At 31.8% G+C, this 24906-nt stretch overlaps 1 pseudogene; it reads left to right on the forward strand.

Moving 5' to 3' along the window:
* Window positions 1–9100: 9100 nt before the first annotated feature.
* Window positions 9101–10040, forward strand: LOC149540153 (cyclin-B2-1 pseudogene; annotated as a pseudogene).
* The last annotated feature ends 14866 nt before the right edge of the window (window positions 10041–24906 follow it).

Genomic DNA, 24906 nt, shown 5'->3' on the forward strand with positions numbered 1-24906 from the left:
GTAGCATATTCAATAGCATATTTAGTCACATATTTGGCACATATTTGATAGTATATTTAATAGTATATTTGGTCACATATTTAGTAGCATATTCAATAGTATATTTAGTCACATATTTAGTAGTATACTTGGTCATAATACGGGATGATGGAATCGAACCACCATCCTCTTGCTTGTAAAGCAGGTGCTCTTCCATTGAGCTAGCACCCTTTAAAGAATACATAATAAATTATTATTTGTTTAATTTCATTCTCAATATAGCACCCAAAAAGGTTATATAACAAAGAGTCAAAGATAATAAATTCATATTTCATGTACTAAGAATTTAAGAATAATCAAATAAAATCTTACACCTCAACAACTATTTGGAGCCACAAAGACATTATAGCAACTATCATTTGATAGAACAAAAAATTATATCCAAAATTCACTTCAACCAATCAAGAGTGACAAACATTGAAACTAAACCATCTTGATGAACACCCTTGTAATCTACCTTATCACCCTATACATGTGAAAGGAATTCAATTAATGATAAGCATGAAAATCATCTGTAGAAAGAGATACAAAAACATAGTGTAATTTTCTTAAAAATGTATTGACATCAAGACCAGCTCACTTTTACAATTTGAGCCTCCTATATCAAGTGTCAAGATTTTAAATGATACGCCTGGACCATAATTACTGGGTTTCTTTCTTTCATTGAGAAGACAAAGATCTAGAAATCTAGCTTCTAACAAATGCATGCAAATTCAAATACTGATTCCACTTGTTTTAAGATAATGGACATTAGTATGTTCGAAAAAATATAACTATGTTCGAAAAAATATAAATAACATTACTTATGAACACAAAACAATTTTCTAGCATAGTAAAATAAAATTTACTTAAACATACAATCTATACACCCAACATAATAGAAATATAAATAACATATGAACTTACCATTCCCCTAGGAGAATCACCATAGTAACTCATGATCCGATTAGGAAGACTTCCATGGTTTGTGCCAATGTGGATCGCCCTTCCATATTTCATGCATTTATTTACTACAGGAACAAAAACCTACAAAAACTTGCAATATACGTGAAATGCTCAAAGTTAAAACATTTTAATCAATATCAAGAAAATCTCTCAAACTTCACTTGTTACTCATTGTTGTATAACTAAAATTTCTCTACTAGAGAAAAAAAAACCTACAAAAAATTGAAATATATGTAAAACTTTCAAAGTTAAAACATTTGAATCCATATCAAGAAAATCTCTCAAACTACACTTGTTGCTCACTGTTGTAAAACTAATACAAGAGAGAGAGAGAGAGAGAGAGAGAGAGAGAGAGAGAGAGAGAGAGAGAGAGAGAGAGAGAGAGAGAGAGAGAGAGAGAGAGAGAGAGATTTTACCTTCTCAATTTGTTCCAACTCCTTCTGATAGTCTTCTTCAATGTATTCTAGCTTCTCAAATTGTGCACGACTATCAACTGCAACAAAGATAGAATAGGTCATAGGCTATCCCTACCAAAGGAAAATGTTCACTCTAATATTCTTAATACCAAAAAATAATTTTATCCAAGATATTACATGTCGATTTCATTTTCTTTTAACATGTGACTCATGAAAATCAGAATCATCCACAAACAAGTTATTCTTTCGTGTCATGTCACTCTAGGCCCCTTATGCATTGTAGCCATTTTATACCCATTATAGATAACTATCTATTATTGTAGCCTCACAATGTTTCTATTTTTTGATGAATGCTAATTAATGTTTGCTATAGAACCATGCACTAACTAGTGGAAGGTCCCAAAATAGAGATTTCAAAGGTGAATGAGAACATATATGTAGTGCTAAGGTTGTCAAGGATGAAGCATACCACAACTATATATTAGTAAAGACCACTACATATTATAAACACTAGGCTCAACCTTTTGCTAGTGCCACTACTGTTGCTTTAGCAACTATCTATATTCAAAATGACTTTGGTATTTCCTATCAAAAGGGTTGTAGCGAGATAGAGAAACCAAATTGCAATGACACAAAATAGGTAAACAATAAGAATTTTTTTTTATGTGAATAGTGATCAGAATATCAAAAGAATGCTCATTACAAGAGACAATTTCAAAGGTAACTATCTCATCAGTCCCCAAGTTGTTATGCTTTGAAAAATATAGGTTGTTAGGGTTGAGACAAATAGCATTAGTTCAAAAAATTGCATTGATCATCTAAATATTTTAATGAAGATCGCAACATTCAAAACTGTTGATGCATATTATTATTGAAGTAATATCTAAGATTTGAATTCTGGAAAAAAATTGTATTTAGAATGATTGTTATCAATTGCAAATAGACTTAGTTAAGTCTTAAATGGAATTAGTTCTTGTTATGAGTAATCATCAGGTGTGACCATTCCATTGATCAGGTACATGGGTGAATGGGCATGTCTCCATTTGGAGACATGCCTATTCACCCATGTACCCATCCACATCATATATAATGTATATGTCACTCAATATTGCAACATAATAATTGATTAATGTGTGTAGATCAAAGGAATCTTAGATGCCAATCTTGAATAATATTTATCATCATTTTGCATTGAGTTTTATATATATTGTACATCACTTGTATACTTCATTGCTATTGACTGTACCTACAAGAAATATACATAATTCAACAATGAAAAGGAAATCTGTAAGTAAACTTTACAGTTAGGAATCTAATATAATTTCAATACAAACAAGGAGATGTATGAAGTGAAACATATACAAGATCAAGTTTCATTTCAAGACTTACTTTTCATGCATATATTGAGTATGCCGTATGCTTTTAATAATCTATATAAAAAATAAATGTTGCTACCACAAACACTATTTATCATCTTAATCATAGAGAGAATTCATCTTTCTCTTTCTAACAACTTATGATAATTGCTTAAGTTGTTTTGGCCAACCACATCTGACTCCCCAATGATCAAATTCTAAATTAAAAGCAACTAGTAATAGATTTGAAGGTAGACATAAAGGAATTAACATTTATCATTATTAGTTCCAATAATAAGGATAGTGCATATCCATTACGATAAAAAGCTGATAAGGATGGTAGTCAATGACAATTGAAACCATCTTCTCTAAAAACTTACAAATATAACAATGAAAATCTACCTAATTGATGATATTATTGAGCTATGTGGTCACAAATCCATAGATGTATTAGATGTCTATTGAAGAAATTAATTAATTTTCTATTAGATAATCTACAATAAGGATTCACAATTATAATTGACAACATCAAATTACAACTTATTTTCCAGCCATGGTTGCAACATTTTAAAGCATATAAAATTATATTTTCCATCTCTAATGGCTAACAAGTTCATAACAATTTCAAAAGATAAAAAGCTCCATGATCAAATACTTTGATACTTCGTCTATTCCAATAGAATCATAATCTTACCATGTATAAATTGACTGACTCCAAACATGGAAGCTCACAAACTAAGCTCAAACAAATAACACAAATTCATAGTAGTCGGTAATTAATATGTTATAGCATTTTTAATCCACATTACTCAATGTGTTTGTATCAAAATTTCCATTTTGCAAATGGCATAATCATGTTATTTGTTAAATCTGCCCCCTTTCACAAGAGGCATGCTTCAAAGAGTTAACGATTTTTTCTGTGGGAGGATCCTTAGCACAAACTGTCATACCCCTACCATGAGGAGAAGACAACAATATATTCACTATGAAAAGACAATACCAAATGCTGTCAAATAATTTGCACTGATATCATAAACAATATGTCAGATTTCACTTTTTCTTGACTGGTTACATTTTTAACAAATGTAGGAGTAGCCTCATGGTTTCATGGTGATAGTTTTAGTTGTGGAGATAGCTACAGTAATAGCTGGAATTTACAAAGAGACAATCTTCAATGGTCTAAAGCATTCGCATAGAATCTATTCACCACTACATGCAATCTTTTGTTTCTATTAATTTTATTAGTCATTCTTATTATTTGTCAGAGAATTCATTTTACTTGCATGCATTACAGTAGATCAGTTGTATATAAAATCACTAATTTTCTTTCATTCATTATTTGCTTGGCAAATATAGGGGTTAGCTTGTGGATAATATTGATATATCAAACAAACAGTAAACAAAAACTGGTTCTTTACTACATTCAGGGATTGACATGGAATGTAGTTACTATTTCCTTAAAGATTAATCTCAAGAAACCACCACCCTTAGTGATATAGCATCAATGGTCAACCATTGATATGATGCATGAGAAAACTAACTATCTCTTTCTTTTGAAACAATTCCCATATATCTTCATCAATTGCAACTGAAGCAATGACCCAGGCCAATCAATCTTTCATCAAGGAATAAAAATGTAATAGTTTTAACACACTGACCTCCACACCTTTGAATCCACAAGGCTAACTCCACTTCTAAATTTCTTCAAGCAGCAAGTTACCCAAGTTGCCCAAAACACCTACAAACCCCACACGACTCCAAATATGAAAAAGAATTAACCAAGGATTAAATAAGGATTTTATAAGTTATGTAATGTATTTTCAACTAGAGTCAACCATCCAATTGGCTAGACCCAACTCGCAATGCCTAATTCTTCCAAGGTGCCTTAAGAGACCTAATTGACAAACTAGTAGCCCTAGAGTAGCATAAAAACCTAAATAACTTAAACTTTCTCTAAAGAATTTTTCAAGATACTTAGATTTATGGACACCCTTTTCAAAGTACTAAAACATATCAAAATATTTTATATGGTAATTTTGGACCAAAACCCCTGTTTCTAACTGATGGCCTATTTTTTAGCATGAAAATGGCTAATTTAACAAAGCAACTCCCAATATTATTGACTCCCAGACCTTTTAACTTTCAATAGTCATCACTCATGGCATATAACCACCAAATCTCCAAGCAATTCCCTCCAGACTTCTTAGAACCCCAAAATCCCAAATTACCTTCATTCAAACCCTCAAATCTAGGGTATCACCAATATTACCATTCCCCAAACTTATAGATCATATTGATTGATCCTAAACCTTCACATTGATTATATAAGATAATCCAAATCATAAAATTGCCTCCTTTTTTAAGCCAAACCGCCACTGCTACACTATACCCATCAATTTCTTCACAAAACCCTCATTGTTCTGTGACAGTCAACCAATGCTAGCATTATCCCTATGTTTCATGTGTTAGAAAATTATTTTACGTGTTATATTAATCCATCCCATGAACTGAGGGCCCTAAGATTTCATGGGATGGTTGTATCTTAAAGAGAACCTGGACTATTATAGAGGAATGGTAAGAACATAGTCTGTTAGTTAACTTCAGGTGCCTAAACCCTTAATACAGAGTATATAAAATGCATACATGACAATAATGAATGATAATGAACTTCTAACACATGTCAATGAAATGAAAAATAAACTTCTAATACATATCTATTCTTTGCACAATGAGAAACTTAATTAGTTGCAGAGATCCAATATTAGTAGTGCCAGGAAATATATTCTCTGTTTATTATTTTTCCTTAGTCTGTACACACTAGATACCTCTCTTGTACATTACTTGATTAGTGTATATATTATCCTCTTACAACTTCCACAACCATATTTGGTTGGTTATAAGATCTACAAATAGTTAATGATTCCCTAAATGGGATTTCCCTCCAAATGTACTCCTAGTCGTTGTTATTCATAGATTTGAATTAACAACATTACAAAATATTGAAATTTTATTGAATACTACATTAAATACTAACTTTTCAATGTCTTAGGCCTATTTAAGGACATAATACCTTAATCTATACTTTAGAGCTTTATTTGACTCTAGGACACTACTGGTCCACATACAACTCTATTTATGTCATGTGAGGACATTACAAATATGACTCTTTAGTCCTTTTAGGACATTACAAAACACATGTGATTACATTGTGTATGAAACCCATGTTGACCATTAATTCTTGTCCATTTGTATTGCTTGGATATCTCCTTGTCCTACTCACTCCTCTAGTCTTCATGGTATGCTTTGGTGTCTTCATAGGATGATCTTGGTGCACTTGCACCAGTTAGTTGCCAGTATCTAATGGATCATCAAATTCATTTTAAGAATAGTAATAATGTTCAAATAAATATCAAGAATATTTGAAGCTCACTCTTTCTCCCAAATAGAGCTCTAGATCTAACAAGATCTGTAACCTTCTTTCTTCTATTCTACTGTAGTATAGAAATCCTTAGATATGGGCTTCATATAGTCTAGTGGATTTAATGGAGCCCCTGCTCCATGCTATTAAATTAGAGGAAACTAAACTCAAAGTCACCCCTCTTTATAAAGCTAGCATTTTTAGTCGTATGACTTTCAGATGGCTTGATCTTTTTCAAAATATAGGTTATTCAAAACCATTAGAGACCGAGGATATTCCACATTTAGTCCGTGAAGATGTGGCATCCACAACTAAAAGAGCATTTGTAGAAGCATGGGAGCATCGAAGGAAACAAGGTCCACTAAATAGACCAGCAGATTTTAGAGCACTATTAAAATGTTATTGGAAGGATATTGTAGTCACAAGATTCTTCCCATTTCTAAGATCAATTGCATCAATTTTTTAGGTCCCCTATTTGTCTAGTCATTTGTACAATTTGCAGGTGGAAAAAAAAGTTTCAAATACAAAGGATTCAATCTAGTGGGTTTTTAGTGAAGATTCTTGAATTCTTTTCTCAGAGGCTCGGGTACTTCAATTCCACAAGATTTGGTATGCGAATGCATTCTGCATTGATGGCAGTCATGGATCAGAAGCAATTCTAGCTATCAAACTTAGCAAGGTGAAGGCATGTTGTTGGTGAAATTGTAGACTATATAGCTATAGATGTATACCAATTTGGAGAGTTTTAGTGGTGATTACATTGGGGTTGAACTATTCCATTGCAAATATTGGTTTCCATTGGCATACTTTTTGATACAATTGGATTGGAAACCATTCCAGGCTTGGTCATCATTGTTCTTGCTATATTTCTTAACAAGCCACTAGCAAAATCTCTTCAAAAATGTCAATCTAAGTTCATGGCTACTCAACACAAAAGGCTCAAATTTAGCTCAATTTTGCACTTCAAATCTCAAAAGCGAGACAAATACGAGAATCCTACTACCATTTTCAGTAATGCTAGGGTAATAACCATTAAATTTATAGACAATTTGTCAGCTTTTTCTCACTTGGATTTACATTGCTTAAGATTTAGAGTAGTCCTAATAGCAATATAAAAAATTCATGGAAAATATCCTTCTCATTAGTTAGATAAGTTTGACAAACAATATTTACTTTTAATAGACTAATAGTAAAATAAAATGTAAACAATTACATGAATATGTAGTACATTCTCCTTCCTGATAACTCTAAAAAGTAACCCCTTTTATTAGGTATGGTAGATTCTGATTGACTAGTTTCCAAATGTGAGAACTAGTGCAATATGGGAGAATAAGATATCTGACCGATATAGATAAATATTTAACATCAATGAATTTATATTTGTTTGAGTTTTTGACAAGGTAGCTATGTTTTCATACCACAATGTTGACATGGAATTTAGTTTTCAATGTGTGTTGAAAAAAGTAAAAGCCATCTCTTAATATGGTTTCTATTTAGGAAATCTAATTTACTTTAGGTGTAGATATGAATACTATTGTGGCTAACAATGATTTTCCATTTGATTTTATATTATTCACAAAAAAATGAGGGTGCGAAAAATTTCCATTTGTTGCTAGAAATAATTAATAAGAATTAAAACTGGAAAGCAAAGATTATAAATCTCACTATGGACGAGAAAAAATGGCTAATAAGTAATGACAAAAAACTTGAAATTGTATTCACTATAAATGAATGGTAAATCAATGAACTTATAGTGAATGATATGATTCTTAATCCTAAGCCTCTCAATATCCTACCTAGATACAAAACAGAGGAATCCTGCACCCAAATAGCAATAATCAAATTAACATTAGAAGTACATTATTTTCCTATACAAGCTGCATAATTTTTGAGACTAAACTTTAAGTTTAATACATGGAGTCATAATTCTAGGACAATTTTTTGTAGATCATGCCTATATGACAGGTAATTGATATAAAAAAATAACTTTCCTCTGCCAAAAAAATGGCTATCCACCCTAGAATATTTGGTATTGAGGCTAGAAATAGTGCTTGTGTATAGAAAGAGAAAACTCAAAAAAATATCAAAATCCATACAAGGGGCACCTTACTTTAGTTAATATTGAAAGGAATAAGTTAGGTTGAGATCATTCATGATACTACTCTTAGTAGGCAATGAATAGCCATTTTGCAACAAAATGACTAATATTAGTGTTCTTTGTTTAATCCCTTCCAAATAATACCAATTCATTAGTATTGTTAGTCCATTCCTATTTTGTGCAATATCTGACACATTTGGAATCTTTAAATAAGTTATCCAAGTCCTACTTAAGAGGAGAAAATACACAAGAAGATTAGATCTATATTTTATGTAGAGATTTTTTTTTCGACATGGTGATTTGCCTCCATATGCTATGAAAATGGTAAGAAGTGATAATCTAATTATTCGTTCTTTCTTGAAGTAAGCCCTAATTCAATGGATTTGATTTCTAGGCATTGAGGACTACAATAAATAACAGTTAGACATTTGTAAGATTTTAGCCAATTTAAGGTTTGCTATTAATCCCTTGTAGAATGCATTCAGTTTTTGGAGATTGTTTTTCAAATTTTTCTTTTGGTGATTTTATTGTCATTATTATTTTTGGTTTGCATGGATTAATTTGTGTTCTTTAATTCCTTACTAATTTCAAAAATTAGGAATTAGAGTGGTCATTCTTACATGATACTACTCTTTCTGTCAGATAAGTCAAAAAAGAGGTACAAGCCTTAATGACTAGTTTGAGTAAACATTCATGTCACAACATTTTTAACTAACAAAAGAGCCCTCTTAATGGTGTACAAGTGGGAGAAATCTAATTCCATGCTCAATTACTACCAAAAGACAAGTTGAGATTTATTGGAGAGCTAAAGGAGGAGGGAAAGACTAGCATGGTGGGGGATGGAATTAATGATGCACTAGCATTAGTATCAATAGATGTGAGGATAATTGTCAATGTGGAGGGCTCTGTAGTAGCCATTGAAGTTGCAAACATGGCTCTCATGTATAATGATGTAAGCAAGATTGTTGGTGTAGTGAAGAGGAAGATGGTGAAAACCAATTGGTCATTTCAGATTATGTACAAGACATTTACACTATGCATAGAGAAAGGGAGCACCTTAGTTGTGTTCCCTGAGATTATATGTGGGAAAAAATAGATATAAATGAGAAAATACGGGGTATTCTGATTGATTGGCTCATTGAAGTACATTTGAAGTTTGAGCTATTGGACGAAATATTGTTCTTGACTGTCAACATTATATATAGATACCTCTGAAAAGAAAAAGTAATGAGAAAGCATTTACAGCTAGTATGGATTACTTTTATTCACTTTGCTTGCACGTACAAGGAGATCTCTATTCCCATAGTTGATGGTTTTGTCCAAATTTTAGACAAATCCTACACTAAAGAAGTTTTGCAAATGGAAAAATCAATGCTCAGTGTGTTGGGATTTAATAGTATAGTACCAACTCCATATGTTTTCATCAAGATATCTCTCAAGGTAGCTGAATTTGATGAAGAGTTGGAGATGTTTTCCTTCTTCATGGAGCTTTGTCTAGTGGAGTATGCAATGTTTAGGTACCTACCATCAATGGTAGAAACTGCAATTGTATAAACTAAACAGAGTTCCTTGTTGGAACAAGACCATGGAACATCATGCTGGCTACTAAGAAGGCCAACTTTGGGAATGTGCCAAGATGATTATGGAGTACTATCACAAGGTAGGGTAGGGCAACCTGACATGTCCATAGAAAATACTCATCTTCCAAATATGACTATGTAGCAAGGATAGAACCGACTCTCATGATTGCAGACGAGATTCTATTCTAGACTAGACAAGTAAAGAGATTAATTTATTGTATGTATAACATGAACTGCAGAGTGTCAAGGGGGGAGGATTATCTTATCACTTCATTGACATAAAGAAAATGTGGATAACAATAATTTAGCAAAGAGATTGCAATATTGTCTAGTCTAACAATACTATTGTTGCAACTGTAATTTGACTAACAATAATTTGGCTAGTTTAGGGTAATCAGTGATCAATTGTGATAGTTGGAATTTCTAGTTTGCTTGGAAATGGTAAAGCATACAAATTTGAGCACCAATTTGGTGAAGCATTTTTGTTTTCTTTTAATTATGAAAGAAATTATTTTCCTTCCATTTTTTTGAAAAAACAAAAGAAAAAGAAAGATACGAACAAGAGTTTCATAATAATGAAAATAACCCGTTAATAAAAGTTTGCAAAATGCAAACTCCTTAGATAACTAGGATGCGTCAAAAAACCCTAAGATATACATTAAACATTAAAAAGATTAATTTTGTTTCTGAAACCCTAAGATATACATCAAGAAAAATATCCAAACACGCTCACAATGAGAAAGAAAGAGTTATATACATACCAAGATAAGATAAAAGAGCATTGTTTGATCCGCCTTCGTGATAAGACTATATTTTCTATGACTGAAAATGGAATTCTTGCTGGAAGCAAAATTGAGATAATTTTGTGTATTACACGGTGTAGAGGAAAATAATTATGTCTTGAAAGAAATTCAAATTGACTGAACATATTATGGAGAATAAGAATAAAACAGGTTTGTGTGCCACAAATTACATTGAATCGAATCGATCTGCTCATGCATCATCTTGTGCCAAATAACTAAAGAAGTAATGATGGGATTTGAATGGAAAACTCTTAAGAAATATACTGCCAGTTTCATCAACCCTCAATTTTTCAAAATGAAAGATGAATTTTTTGCTGCCAATCTTCTATCTTCGGTACTGAATCAAGGATTGAAATTGAGTTTATTTTGCAATTATATATATGGCAGCCAAATATCTCGTACTATTACTCTATTTCAATCATTAATAATAATGAATTGAAATTCATATAATTTTTCTAATTTTTATTTTAAATTAATTATTAAACATTAAAAAGGTGATGTTTACATGATGTTAAATTCATCTTTTCTTTTTTAGATTAAGAAAATTAAAATTGATTTAGTTTAAGATTTAAGATAATGAATATGAATAATTTAATTTTTTTAAACATGTTAATTTTATCTTAAATATCTTAATATTTTTAAACATTTTTTTGCATTGGATTAGTTTTGGGATGATTTACCTCTTAAAAAGAATTAGTGCTTCACCGACAACTTTGTGAGCATCACCTAGATGTAACAAGTGCTAATTTATGTTCCATTCATTCTCATGAGATATGTGTTAGGGTGAAACCAAGCATTTAATGACTTTTCAAACATTAAATGTCTCTTTCAATAAGATTGAGGAACCTATCATATATTATTGATTCAATGGTTTCATGTTTGATAGATGTTATGTGGAAATTCCTTCAATATGTTAAGGTCAACATAAAAAATTAGAATTTGACATACCTATAGATTAAACCATAAAAAAAATTGCATCCTCTATGTATTTATTAATTTAACATTTTTCATGCCATGTTGAGATCAACATAAAATCTTTGCATTGTTTAATAATGAAATGTACTAGAAAAATTCAAACTAATTAAACCTTTCCCTAATCATCAACACAGTCAAAAGGAACAAAAAAAAATCTCAATTCTCTATGAAATCCTAAATGGATTTGATTCTTATTGTTATAAATAGATTTGGGATATTAGGGGAGAATAATAAGCATGCAAACATTTTTGAAATGAAAGCAATACTATGTTTATATTTAGCACAATATTAATATATGACCTCACTTTAAAAGAATTACAACTCTTAACCATTAAGGAAATAAGATCAAATTAACATAATCTAATGATATTAAATGTTAAGAGAAAGTAAAGAAAGAAATTAAAAATGACTAATTATTAGTGACTGATTATTCAATCACTTATTTAGTCATTTATTTGGTAGTTTGTGACTAATTATCCAATCACTTATTTAGTCATTTCTATTTACTTGATCTTGTAATTTTACCTAGTGACCAAATTGTCACTTATTTAGTCACTTGTACCTATAAATTACAAAGAAATAGTGGAATTTGATGAATTTTAGTCATGTCGCTAAATTTTTTAGTGGTGTGACTAAAACATTTAGTCATGTAGTCACATATTTGTCAAAATGTACTAGTGGTATGACCCCTCTCAATGCATTATAACCAACCAAATGCATGACCCCTAGGGGTTCTAGGACCCTTAGGGACATACATTTTTATGAAATGTGGTGAATAGGATCATAGGTTAACCTATAGCCCCTCTCGATGCATTATAATCAACCAAATGTGTCCCTAGAGGTCCTAGGGCCCCTAGGGACATATATTATCATGAAATGCATTAGTTGAGGTCATAGCTTAACGTATGACCCCTCTTGATGCATTGGAACCAACCAAATGCATTTCTAGGGGGCCAAGGACCCGTAGGGATATAGGTTGTCATGAAAATCATTGAGAGGGATCATAGGTTAACCTATGATGCCTCTCAATGCATTAGAACCAACCACATGTGTCCCTAGGGGTCCTAGGGCCCCTAGGGGCATATATTATCATGAAATGCATCGAGAGAGGTCATAGGTTAACCTATGACCCATTTTGACACATTATAACTAACCACATGTGTTCATTGGGGTCCTAGGGCCCCTAAGGACATACATTGTCATTAAATTCATTGATTGGAACCAACAAAATGCATACCTATGGGCCTTAGGACCCTTAGGGAGATAGGTTATCATGAAATGCATTGAGAGGGATCATAGGTTAACCTATGACGCTTCTCAACACATTAGAACCAACCACATGCATCCCTCTGGGTCCTAGGGCACCTAGAGACATACATTGTTATAAAATGCATCGAGAGGGGTCATAGGTTAACCTATGACCCCTCTCGATGAATTATAACTAACCACATGAATCCCTAGGGACCCTAGGGCCCTTATGATATATGTTATAATAAAATGCATCAAGAGGGGTGATAGGTTAACCTATAACCCTTGTGAACACATTATAACCAACCACATGCATCCTTCGGGTTCCTATGGCCCCTAGCAACATACATTGTCATGAAATGTGTCGATTAGGATTATAGGTTAACCTATGACCCCTCTTTATGCATTGGAACCAACTAAATGTGCCCCTAGCGGCCCTAGGACTACTCGGGAGATAAGTTTTCATGAAATGCATTAAGAGGGGTCATAGGTTAATGTATGAAGCCTCTCAACACATTATAACCAACCACATGCATCCCTAGGGGTCCTAGGGCCTCTAGGGTCATACATTGTCATGAAATGCATCGATAACCTATGACCCCTCTTGATGTATTGAAACCAACCAAATGCATCCCTAGGGGCCCTAGGACCCCTAGGCACGTAGGTTTTCATGAAATGCATCAAGAGGGGTCATAGGTTAACCTATGACACCTCTTGACATATTAGAACAAACTAAATGCATCCCTAGGGGTCCTAGTGCCCCTAGGGACATATGTTGTCATGAAATGAATTGAGTGGGGTCATAGGTTAGCCTATCAGCCATCTTGATGCATTACAACAAACCAAATGTGTCCCAAGGGGCTGTAGGACCCCTGGGGACATAGGTTGTCATGAAATTTGTCGAGAGGGGTCATAGGTTAACCTATGATTCCTCTCGATGCATTAGAACCAACCACGTGTATCTATAGGGGTCCTAGCTCCCTTAGGGACATACGTTGTCATGAAATGTGTTGAGAGGGGTCATAGATTAACCTATGACCCCTCTCCATGGATTATAACCAACCAAATGCATCCTTTATAGGGATCCTAGGGCCCCTAGGGACATACATTGTCATGAAATGCATTGATCGGGGTCATAGGTTAACCTATTAGCCCTCTTTATGCATTGGAACCAACCAAATGCATCCCTAGGGGCCCTAGGACCCCTAGGTACATAGGTTGTAATGAAATGCATTGAGAGGGATCATAGGTTAACCTATGACGCCTCTCGATGCATTATAATCAATCAAATGCATCCCTAGGGGTCCTAGAGCCCCTAGGGACATACATTGTCATGAAATGTGTTGATCGAGTTCATAGGTTAACCTATGACCCCTTTCGACACATTTTAGAACCAACCAAATGGATCATAGGTCATAATAATAATAATAATAATAATAATAATAACAACAACAACAATATTATATGTTGTTATGGTAAAAAATAATAATATAATATAATAATCATTTATATGTTAATATATATTTTATATTTATAGATTATAATAATAATGAAAACATAATATATTATTATATATTAATAACATAGATCATAATAATAATAATAACATATAAATTTCATTATTATATTTAATAATAATACTAAAATAAATATAATATAATAATTATATGTATATATATCAATATATATTATATACTTATAGATTATAATAATAATAACATATATTATTATATTTAATAATAATATAATATAATAATACATTATAATCTAATACATAACTCATAACTCATTATACATTATTGTATTTGAATTGAATATAACAAACATGATCAAAATTAATGATATTCCATAAACATGAACAATACACATGGTCCACGATAAATTGAACAATACTAGATACTAAATTAACATATATATCATTGTGTACATAAATGACAAAAATATACATTAAAATACATGTATCCATAGACAAATTACACAAATATATATCAAGGATCATGTATCCATAGACAAAGTACACAAATATATATCAAAATACATAGATCCATATACAAAATGTAGCTAATCATGCAATCAGAATGTGTATAATACCAATGTTTCTATAAACATTATGGCATATGCCATCTCAAAATGTCTCATGACACATCCTATGACAACTATGCTATCCTAGGGTGCTGGTGGATGATCAAAATGTAGCCTCTTCGCTACACTAGGTGGATCAAATGCCTCCTACATAAACAAAAAAGAAAAACCCAAAGTTAGACTACTAAATTTATATGATTCTTTGTATTTAACATTGAATTACTCAAATGCATAATGATATTTTTTTAATCAAGATTTATACTATTAAACTTTCATAATAAATACCTCTCTTGTTGACTTCCTGCGTCAGTCAAGAGTCCTCTCGTATGCCCTTAATAATGCTTGTACCTTGCTGATTATGGCCTGTGTATGTTCAAATATGTTTGTCAGATGAATCTACAACTTAAACTATAATATTATAATTCATAGCATTCTGAATTTATAACATGTTTAATCAAGAATTCAAACTACAACTTACTAGTGTAGGCTCCTCCTTAGGATATAATGGATGCATCATCGCAGATACAAAAATCTCTCGTCAAACCTCGTGTGCACTAGGAGTTTCCTATGAGATACAAAATAGTATTTTTTAATATCATGAAAATCAGTTTTGAATTAATTTATAAAGATAAGGAAAATAAAAAATAAATGATACTTATACATACAATGGGTCTCTCGATGTGAATGGAAATGCCTGAGCACCTATGATGCAGAATCTGTATGTGCTCATCGCTAGTAGCCACGCCCTATATACAATAAATAATGTAATTAAATTTTATTACCACAAACATTTTACAAGAATGCATTGATATTTAATCAAATAGAAAACACCTAATTACCTTTCCTTTGTCCCCTAAGGATAGGTGGTACCTGCAAGATAAAAGAAAGATGAGAAACCATATATGTTACAATATCAAATAGAAAACACAATAAGAACACAACATAATGCACCATAGATGTCTCAAGGCCAAATGAAATTGTCAAGAGCATGGCATCATCAACCTATCTGAGCTCCTCCTTGGTCATCAACTAAACATGAATGAAGATCACATACATGTATAGGTTAGTATGGCTTAAAAATTAAAATTAATCTATTATAAAAATTAAATTTAAATCACATATGTCATAAAAAAAAAAGTATAAATGTGCTGACACAAAAGGAGTGCATGCCTCTACATTCCCCTCCTCTCTCACATCAGGGTCTGTAGCTACTACACGTGTGTCTAGTGTATCCTCATCTAATACAAAATAATACTTAGGATGATCACCTATGGGACCAAGGAAAATATTCTTGCACATAATACAAGTGTGAGGCACACAAACATGTGATGAGCTAGCTAATGATGAACTAGCGCTAGCATCATCAACAGGGGGAGGCAGGATTGACCTAGTCTGAGATATCAATAGGCTACTCAGTATATGAATGGCTCTAATAATTTGAGAGCTAGCTTCAATGATAATATTAGGATGCTACACTCTAGGAGGGAGGGAGACATCAGTAGGGGGGACAAAAGTGCCAACTTTCTTCTACTAGGAAGAGGGTCTATCTTGAGGAGCTCGTAGTCCCACACCCATGTTGGGCTTCATGCTCCAATAGTTCACTTTAAGTTTCAACACAAATTATGTATACAATTTTCTAAGGAAATAAAATGGCACCTCTAAATTGCTATGTGGAGGGATATAGAAAACCACCCACTAACGATCCCAAAAGTCTGCATGTATGGTGTCATTTGTGCACCATTTAATCGACAGTTTGGGTTTTTTGTGGTTGACTGGTATAGCAATTTTTGGTTTCGCTAAAAGGCTAGCCAAATCATCTTTGGTTATATTGAGGGCCACAACCTCATCATAGTCCAAGTCATCATCAAACATCTCATGCATTTTGTCATGCCAACGCAGAGTAACATTTTGTTTCTTTGTAAGGGTTTCAATGTTATCCACTATGGTGTTTAACATGGATAACATAGGAGCCAATTTGGGTACATTATTATGTTTTGTTTGTAAAGCCCTCAATTCGATGAGATTTTCAATTATCAAATTCTTTATTCTAGGAGGGTTTTGAGGGGGTAAAGGATCATTTGGTGGATAATTTTGCAAGGGAACTAGATCGTTTGGTGGGGGTTCATGAGGAACAATATTTATTGCCTCATGATCATCATTTTGATGAGCCATTCCTATTAATTTGCAAAACATAATTTATATTACGAAAAACCTAAATTTTAATAATTTCTATCAAAAAAACTCTAAATTCTAACAAATTCAACTAAAACTAACAATTTTATAATAAAATTTATTAAATTTATATTAAAATTGGTTAAAAATTAAAAAAAAACTAACCTATATCATGTATCCAATTGTAAAATGGATATCTGTGCTTAAAAGTCGATATATGATTGTGAAACACAACCTGCTAGTTGTGCTTTTTTAAAAAATTACACTGTCATTTATTAGTATCCGATATAATATCAGATATTATATTGGGTATCTAATAATATTGGGTATCCGATATGAAATCAGATACCTGATAAGCGTTGGGCCTTACTTTCTAGGTTTGGTATTAGGATGGGTGAAAAAAAGTCAGAGCAAATTTTGAAATGCTTTTAGATGTTTTCAAACTCTATTTTTTTCACATCGCCACTTTTTGGCACACCATGATCCTGCATATCCTCGTATGCTTTTCATTATTTCCCTTAATAATTTCATTAGTAGAGTTCATGATGCATTGCTCCTAATTTTATTAATTTCGTGCTCAATCCTCTTCAAAAAATTAATTCATAGATGCATTGCTACTATGACTAATGTCATTTTAGGAATATGATATATAGAAATTTACTTATATTACTTGTTACCTTACCTCAATAATTTGGTTTTCAAACATTTAGTTAGAATAGTAATTCATATAGTTTCAATATTAGAAAATTTGCATTCATATTGAAAATAAGAAAAATAAGACTTATACTAGCTTGTGGTTACATTTTCCATGTTTTATAGACTTTGTAGCACTAGAAAAGGTCTCCTTGTGAATATAAATAATAATTTTCAAATTGAGCTACCCAGTTGGTTGAAAAATAGCCATCTGGAACCTTGGAGGTGGTTATTCGATAAGCTTTTCTAGAGAGAAATTCAAAAGAATTTTCGTGATTGTCATCATGAAAAATGACTTCTCGATAGAAGTGGCACTAGAAGAAGGACCATCAATAGAGCTTAAAACTAGGAAATTATGATTCACCATATCCCTTTCAGCATGAATTAAGGTTTTCACCTAGCAAACATGAGTTTTTGGAACTCAACCATACTTGTAAGCCTCAGAGGGAAAAAAGGATCCCCAAACTCCATTTTTTCATACCACATGCTTCATCACCATCTACCTCATAGTCCACTACCTCTATACACACCATTCACTCAACCATCACAAAAAAGAAAGTCATCTAGCACCATACATATCCATGTTTTTCATTTCCAATACTAAGGATTTGTCAATCAACTTACAAGGTAAACTCCATGACCTACCTAAAACTCCTAAAAAATTCTACCTAAAATTCATCTATGTAGAAATGCAGATAGAAGAAAACATATTAACGTTTTTAAGAAAATATTTAATAGGAATATAAATCTAGGATGAGGACATGGTCCTACATTTATTTCCATACACTTTGGTAAAGGTATCATTCAATTGTTGCATAAATTTACCATCGGCATCTATCACAGATTGGGTAGCTTTAAAGAAGTTGTTCTTAGAAAAATTTAAAATATTCATCAATTTGTGTATCTTGCACCACCAGTTTTTGTCCATCAAAAGGGACCCATTAGAAACTATCTATCAGTTCAATAACCATTTCGACATTACATACAAAAAACTAGACTTTGCTTATATGGTACTTAGAGACTATCCTCCATTTTCCTATTCTTGGACCTTTTCTTTTCGAGGTATACCTATAACATTTTAAAGGAAAGACTACTCATTCCCATTTTCTATTTTATAAAAGAAACCAAGTCATACAACTTTTTTTTGAGTTGAAACTAGCATTCCTTTAGATTCACAAGTGAGCTAACCATCTCATTTTCATCCTCTTTAATAAAAATTAGGGCCTTAAATTCCTCAGTATGTTCAATCACGTTCTCCTAATTATTTAGCTTCTAAGTAAAATATTATTCCACACCCAACATGCTATCATCCCACCTAAATGCATGTCTAACCTCCTAAAATATTTTATATTCTATAAATTTTCTTTACTCTATTAATAATCTTCCTAGCAATGTGAAATTTCATTATGATTTTTTTAGTAGCACTTTATTTATTGTATAAAATGCACAACTCATCTCCCTCCTTTTCAACACAATTGAGATCATCTTGATTCTTAATAGAGGTATTCTTTATATCCAAAGGAGGGATAACATTGTAAGGGATGATCAGATTACCCAAATTACCCTAAGGAACCAAAGTAGGGGGAAATGGTCAAGAGATAACCTAAGGGGAATTCTACAACAATATTTTTAAGGACCAATCTAACATTGTCATAATTCTTTTTATAGGCTTCTCAATTTCAAGGGCTTTTTGTTTATCTTTTGTATGAGGCTTTACTATTGTGGACTAGAGAGAAGGAGATACTTTGGATAATGGATAAACATGGGTAAACTAAGGATGATTTATTTCCATATTTATTCATGGGTCTAGGTCATCATAGGGGCTTAGAAAAAGGTGAAAGTTATAGACGTAGAGAATAAACCCTTGATGCATGGGAAGACAAACCTTATTTTCAAATATCTTAACAATTTAATTTTTCATTCCTTCAACATATTAGTCCATGTACTTCACCAAGATAACATGCCAAAGGATTGAGTCTCTTTTAATATCCTCATAGGAGTTAGATTCGATTTGGTTGAGTTTGACCCCTATATTATTAGCAAAATCACAACATTAGATAATAGTAAATTATAGAGAAATAGAAACCTAGAGAAAATCTAGAGAACAAATAAAAAACTCAAAAACCATATTAATATTATATCCTTTCACATCATCATAAAAAGTTGGGGAAAAGAACCATTGTTGCCAAGATTATCAATGCCATGCACAATATCTACATGAGCTACATGAGGGAGATCTTGGGTGGTAAACCAAGTGATGATATTTTTTGTAAAGTGACCCATTATTGCCAACCTAACATATGCCTTATTAACTTCCCAAAAGGTGTGTTACACTAAAACTTGTCTCCCATGTCAAGAAAATATTTACTTTTTATGAAGGCATCTTTGGCTTCCATCCTAAGGTACTCATGGCTTTCAAAACCATAAATCCATTCTTTTTGTTACCTTCTATAAAAAAATTCTTCAAACAATGTGTTATTGAATGTTCAACTTCATGAAAGCACCAAATAATACCACCACATAGGTAGTCTAAAACTTTGGAATTCTCTATATTAGAAGACAACAATGTCATGCCCAAACTATGAGGCAAAAACACACAAATTTATTTATTTTAAATTAATAATTAGAATGCTCTAAGTTTGATAAGTTTGTGATCATAGTTTAAGTAAGGTTCTCTACATCTCATCTTAAGTTACATATCTTGTGAAGGAATACATCGTTAAAATTTGATGCTCTTGTTATTAGATTTATAGCGATCATTAAACATGTTATTTCATTAACTTCTCAACAAGATATGAAGGTTATTTAAATAACAATTTTAAATGACTTTGGTTTTAAAAATTAATTGAAATATCTAATCAAGGACTAGTTAAAAGAATTAATACATCTACTCATACATACATACATACATACATACATATATACATACATACATACATACATACATAGATATACTTTATTTAGCTTTTCTCAAATTTCAATTTTAATTAAAACCCATAATGTTATTAAGAGTTAAACATTTACAAAGATATTAACAATATAAATTACACTTAAATTTGACTAGATGATAAGGAAATCAATTTAACATTTTCTATTTGTCTAATATATACTCACATGATAAAACAGGATAATAGTTCACAATAAGTTTACTAAAACTTTAAAAGTATAAAATTTCTACTAAATTAAAATTTAAAACAAATAAAATTAATCTACCGTAATTAATAACTTTCTTTTGATAAATATTAACATCATAAAATAAACTAATACTATAACTAAACTAAACTAAACTACACTTAAAATCTTAAAAATGAACTAATCACAAATCTATCCTAAATAACATTTTAAACTAAATTTAATGAAAAACTAACTAAATTTAAAAAGAAAATAACATACTACAACTTTAATTTTAAACTATTACTAAACTAACCTAAACTAACACATCAACTAACACCTAACACTAACCTATTACTAACCTATTAATAACATATACTCCCCCCTGCACTTCCTCCCCTATACCCAATGTCAAAATCAGAATTCGCTTCCCCAAGCACTGCACTGCCCAAGTGGGGGCAAAAGGTACCTGCTATCCTTCATGACTGAGGCAACCTAGGAGACAACAAGGAGAACAAAAAGTTTCATTTGTTTGTGCAAGCTTTGTTTAAATAAAAACATTAATGCTTTCCCCCTCCACTATGTGAAGTGGCGACCCAAAATGCAAAGGGGGTAAAATAATAATTTCAAACACATTTATTCTTTCTGCCAAGGTCTACGAAAGTCAACGAGGGACATGGGGTGATGTCATCTCAATGATGGAAAAAAGACTTTGTTAATAAAAACCCTTTTATAAAGCAAACCCAAACTGACGCCCAAGGGAGGTGGTTATGCAATAAAGACAATAAAGTTTTATAGGTAACAATATAGATATTTAGGATATTTTTAAAATGTTAAAAGTCTATTTTGGAATTGTTACATCTATTTATAAATTGATTAATTTATATTTATATTTTTCAATCAAAATATACAAAGGAATCTTTCAAAGATTCTTTGTTGTTATGAGGGGAATTAAATTTCCTCCTCATACAAAAACTAGATAGTTTTTACTCTCTTGGAATACATTTTTTTTGTCAAAATTTTTCTAAGTATAGGTTTACAAAGCAATGTACTTTTTTTTTAAGGTGTATATTTTTGAATACATTTAAAACATTGATACAATAGTTTGTGTCACATTAAGACTAGATTTATTTGATCTCATAAAAAAACTTGAATTGAAATATATCAACCATATCCATTTCTCTTTCCTTAACATAATTTTCATTCATTAACATATAAGGAAACTTAAAAATTTTGCTTAATTAAACCATCATCATTTCATCCTATTTTTGATGTGCATCCATCTAACTGAAAATTATGATTAAATCACATGATAGGCAATTATACTCAATCACCATTTTTTTTAAATTGGAAAACTTGATTCAAAGGCTCAGCCAGGAAAGAACCTGGAAGAAAATCCGGCGTCGTTGCAATTACAACAGGGTTTTGAAATGAAAATTACATAGGATTCCAATCCCAAAATTACAAAAATTTAATTGAATTTCCTTCATGACCCTCAAGGGTTCTATATCAATTTATGCAACTCATTTCTAAGAAGTGTGGAGAGAACAGAATCCGATCGGGTGCCAACAAGCATGACCAAGAAACAAATCAAACATGCATATTAATACAAGATTTTCACAATAGGATTCATAACGAATCAAAATTGGGGAAAGGTGGATTCTTCCAATAGGAGAAGTTAGGCACAACACCAAAATAGATGCCCAATCGGGGCTATAAACCAAGAACTTTCGTTCTTCCATTTTAACATGCCATACTCATATGAGGTTTATGTTGACAAGTAGGGGCCCATAATAGCCTACCCTCTCTCCCTCTTCTCATCTTGAGAAGAGACTCTACACTGGTTGGAGTCCAACTAAAAAGACCTTTCCCAAAATTGGTCACTTCTGCCCTATCCAAGGGTGAGTAGTACCAAAATACCCATACAAGAAAACATCAAAAATCAAACATAAACATGAAAGAAAGCATTCAAGAACATGGTTTTCATTCCTTCCCAACATACCCAACATACATACAAGCATCCAACTAACACCACCATAGCATAAGCATGAAACAAGCATGAAAATCTAAACAAGGGAGATGAAAATTCCTACCTTCACGAAGAGGTAATGGCAAATGAAGAATTGAGCTTTTCCCTTCCTTCCTTCACTCTCCCAAGACTCCTCTCTAAAAGTAGAGATTGGGTAACAACCTAAACTACTCCAAGAAGGGCCTCTAAATAAGCCTAAACTCAACCACCAAAAGGAGCAATAACTTCTCCCACCCACCTAAAAATGTAGAAGTTCCTAACTCAACCCACACTATGGTTAACCACTAAGTGGAAGTGAGGCGAGGCAACTCATGATAGCCATAGTCAATTTTCGCACAAAGGCAAAAAGAGACTTTTTGAGTGATCTCAAAAGTCAATAAAAGGGGCTTAGGGGTTGGAAAAGACCCCCAACCCATACCCATACCCCTTGGGTATAAATATTTCATGTTTTAAAGCCTTAGGAATAGGTTTGGAACCAAACAAAAGCTAAGAATTAATTTGGACCAACTAACAACTCTAAAATGCAGATTAAGCACTAATCTGAATTAAGGGTGACTAAAGTCAATAAGAACCAACTTAGCAAAAAGAGACTAACTTAATCCGACTTAGGTATAAAGATTACACAGCTAACCCTAACAAGCACGCTGAAGAACATAAACAATTCACGAGTGTCAAGCGACAGTAAAAGAACATAGTTACGAACATTAACATTTATTGATTAGAGGAAAATACATACATACATCTCACAATTAAAATACTTGAATTACGAACAAAAAGGTTTCCAAAATTAGTACATAGGGATCAGTTATGTTCCTCCGTCGAGTTTCTCGGCTAAAATATCTCCACACTCATTGCACACATCAGTAGTCCCATAAAATCACATGCACATATGTACATACGTATTAGAAATTTACATAAATTGAAACACACATCAAATAGGGTTTCTTTCATCCTACTCAATTCTTAACCATTAATATCTCTTAAATCAAAGTATCAATCCTATATTTACTAATTCCATCAACATACATATACATAAAACATTAAATGAAAAACATCAAATATCTAGAAGTAACATCACATAGCATGAAACAATATAACATGTTCAAAGCTTCTGATAATGTCTCAATATCTCTAGTCATGAGTATCAAAATAATAGTAATGTATCGCTATGCTACGATGGGTCGGAGCGAGGCCTCACAAACAACATGTTTCCTAACATGTCTCTAATGAGATCCCACCCTCACCCTCTCTCGCATGACCTAGATTACATAATGATGAGCCCTCAAATTTTAATTTGAGTCCTCGAGGATTCGAGGAGGCTTGAATATATGAAATATTTAACATAAAAAAAAAGTAACGAACATATAAGTTTGGAAATAATTGAAATCTTCAAAATTCATAGAATTATTTTTAATATTTAAAATATGGTATGCTCACTTTATAATCAATTTTCAATTTCACTTTTCTTTTCTATTTTAAATTAAAATTTATATATTTATATTTATATTTTGGTAAAAAAACCCTTATTGAAACCAACGAGCTTAATAGTCTAGCATAAGTACAAAGTGTACAAGCACAATGGCTTAATAAAATTTGAAACTTGATGTTAGTCTCATGAATAGAATATTTCAACCACTACTTTAAATAGGTTACCCCAAATATTTTCCTTATAAATTTATATTTTATAATATTTTTATAATAAATTTATATTTTTAAGGTAACATTATAAAACTTTTATTATTAAAAAAATCAATTAATTATTACAAATTTATGAGTAGAAAATAAAATATTTTATAGATCAATTTTGAAACTCAATTAATTCTCAATAAGGTTTGAAATTAAAAAATAGAAAATAATATATAAATAAATAGAATTATTTTCAAAGTGCATTGATTTCATGATTTTGTTTGTGTGGCCACTTTGTTTATCTTAAGACAAAATT

This window comes from Cupressus sempervirens, chromosome 9 (genome assembly GCF_028749045.1).
Source record: "Cupressus sempervirens isolate cs-2001-9-10 chromosome 9, ASM2874904v1, whole genome shotgun sequence".
Lineage (NCBI taxonomy): Eukaryota > Viridiplantae > Streptophyta > Pinopsida > Cupressales > Cupressaceae > Cupressus > Cupressus sempervirens.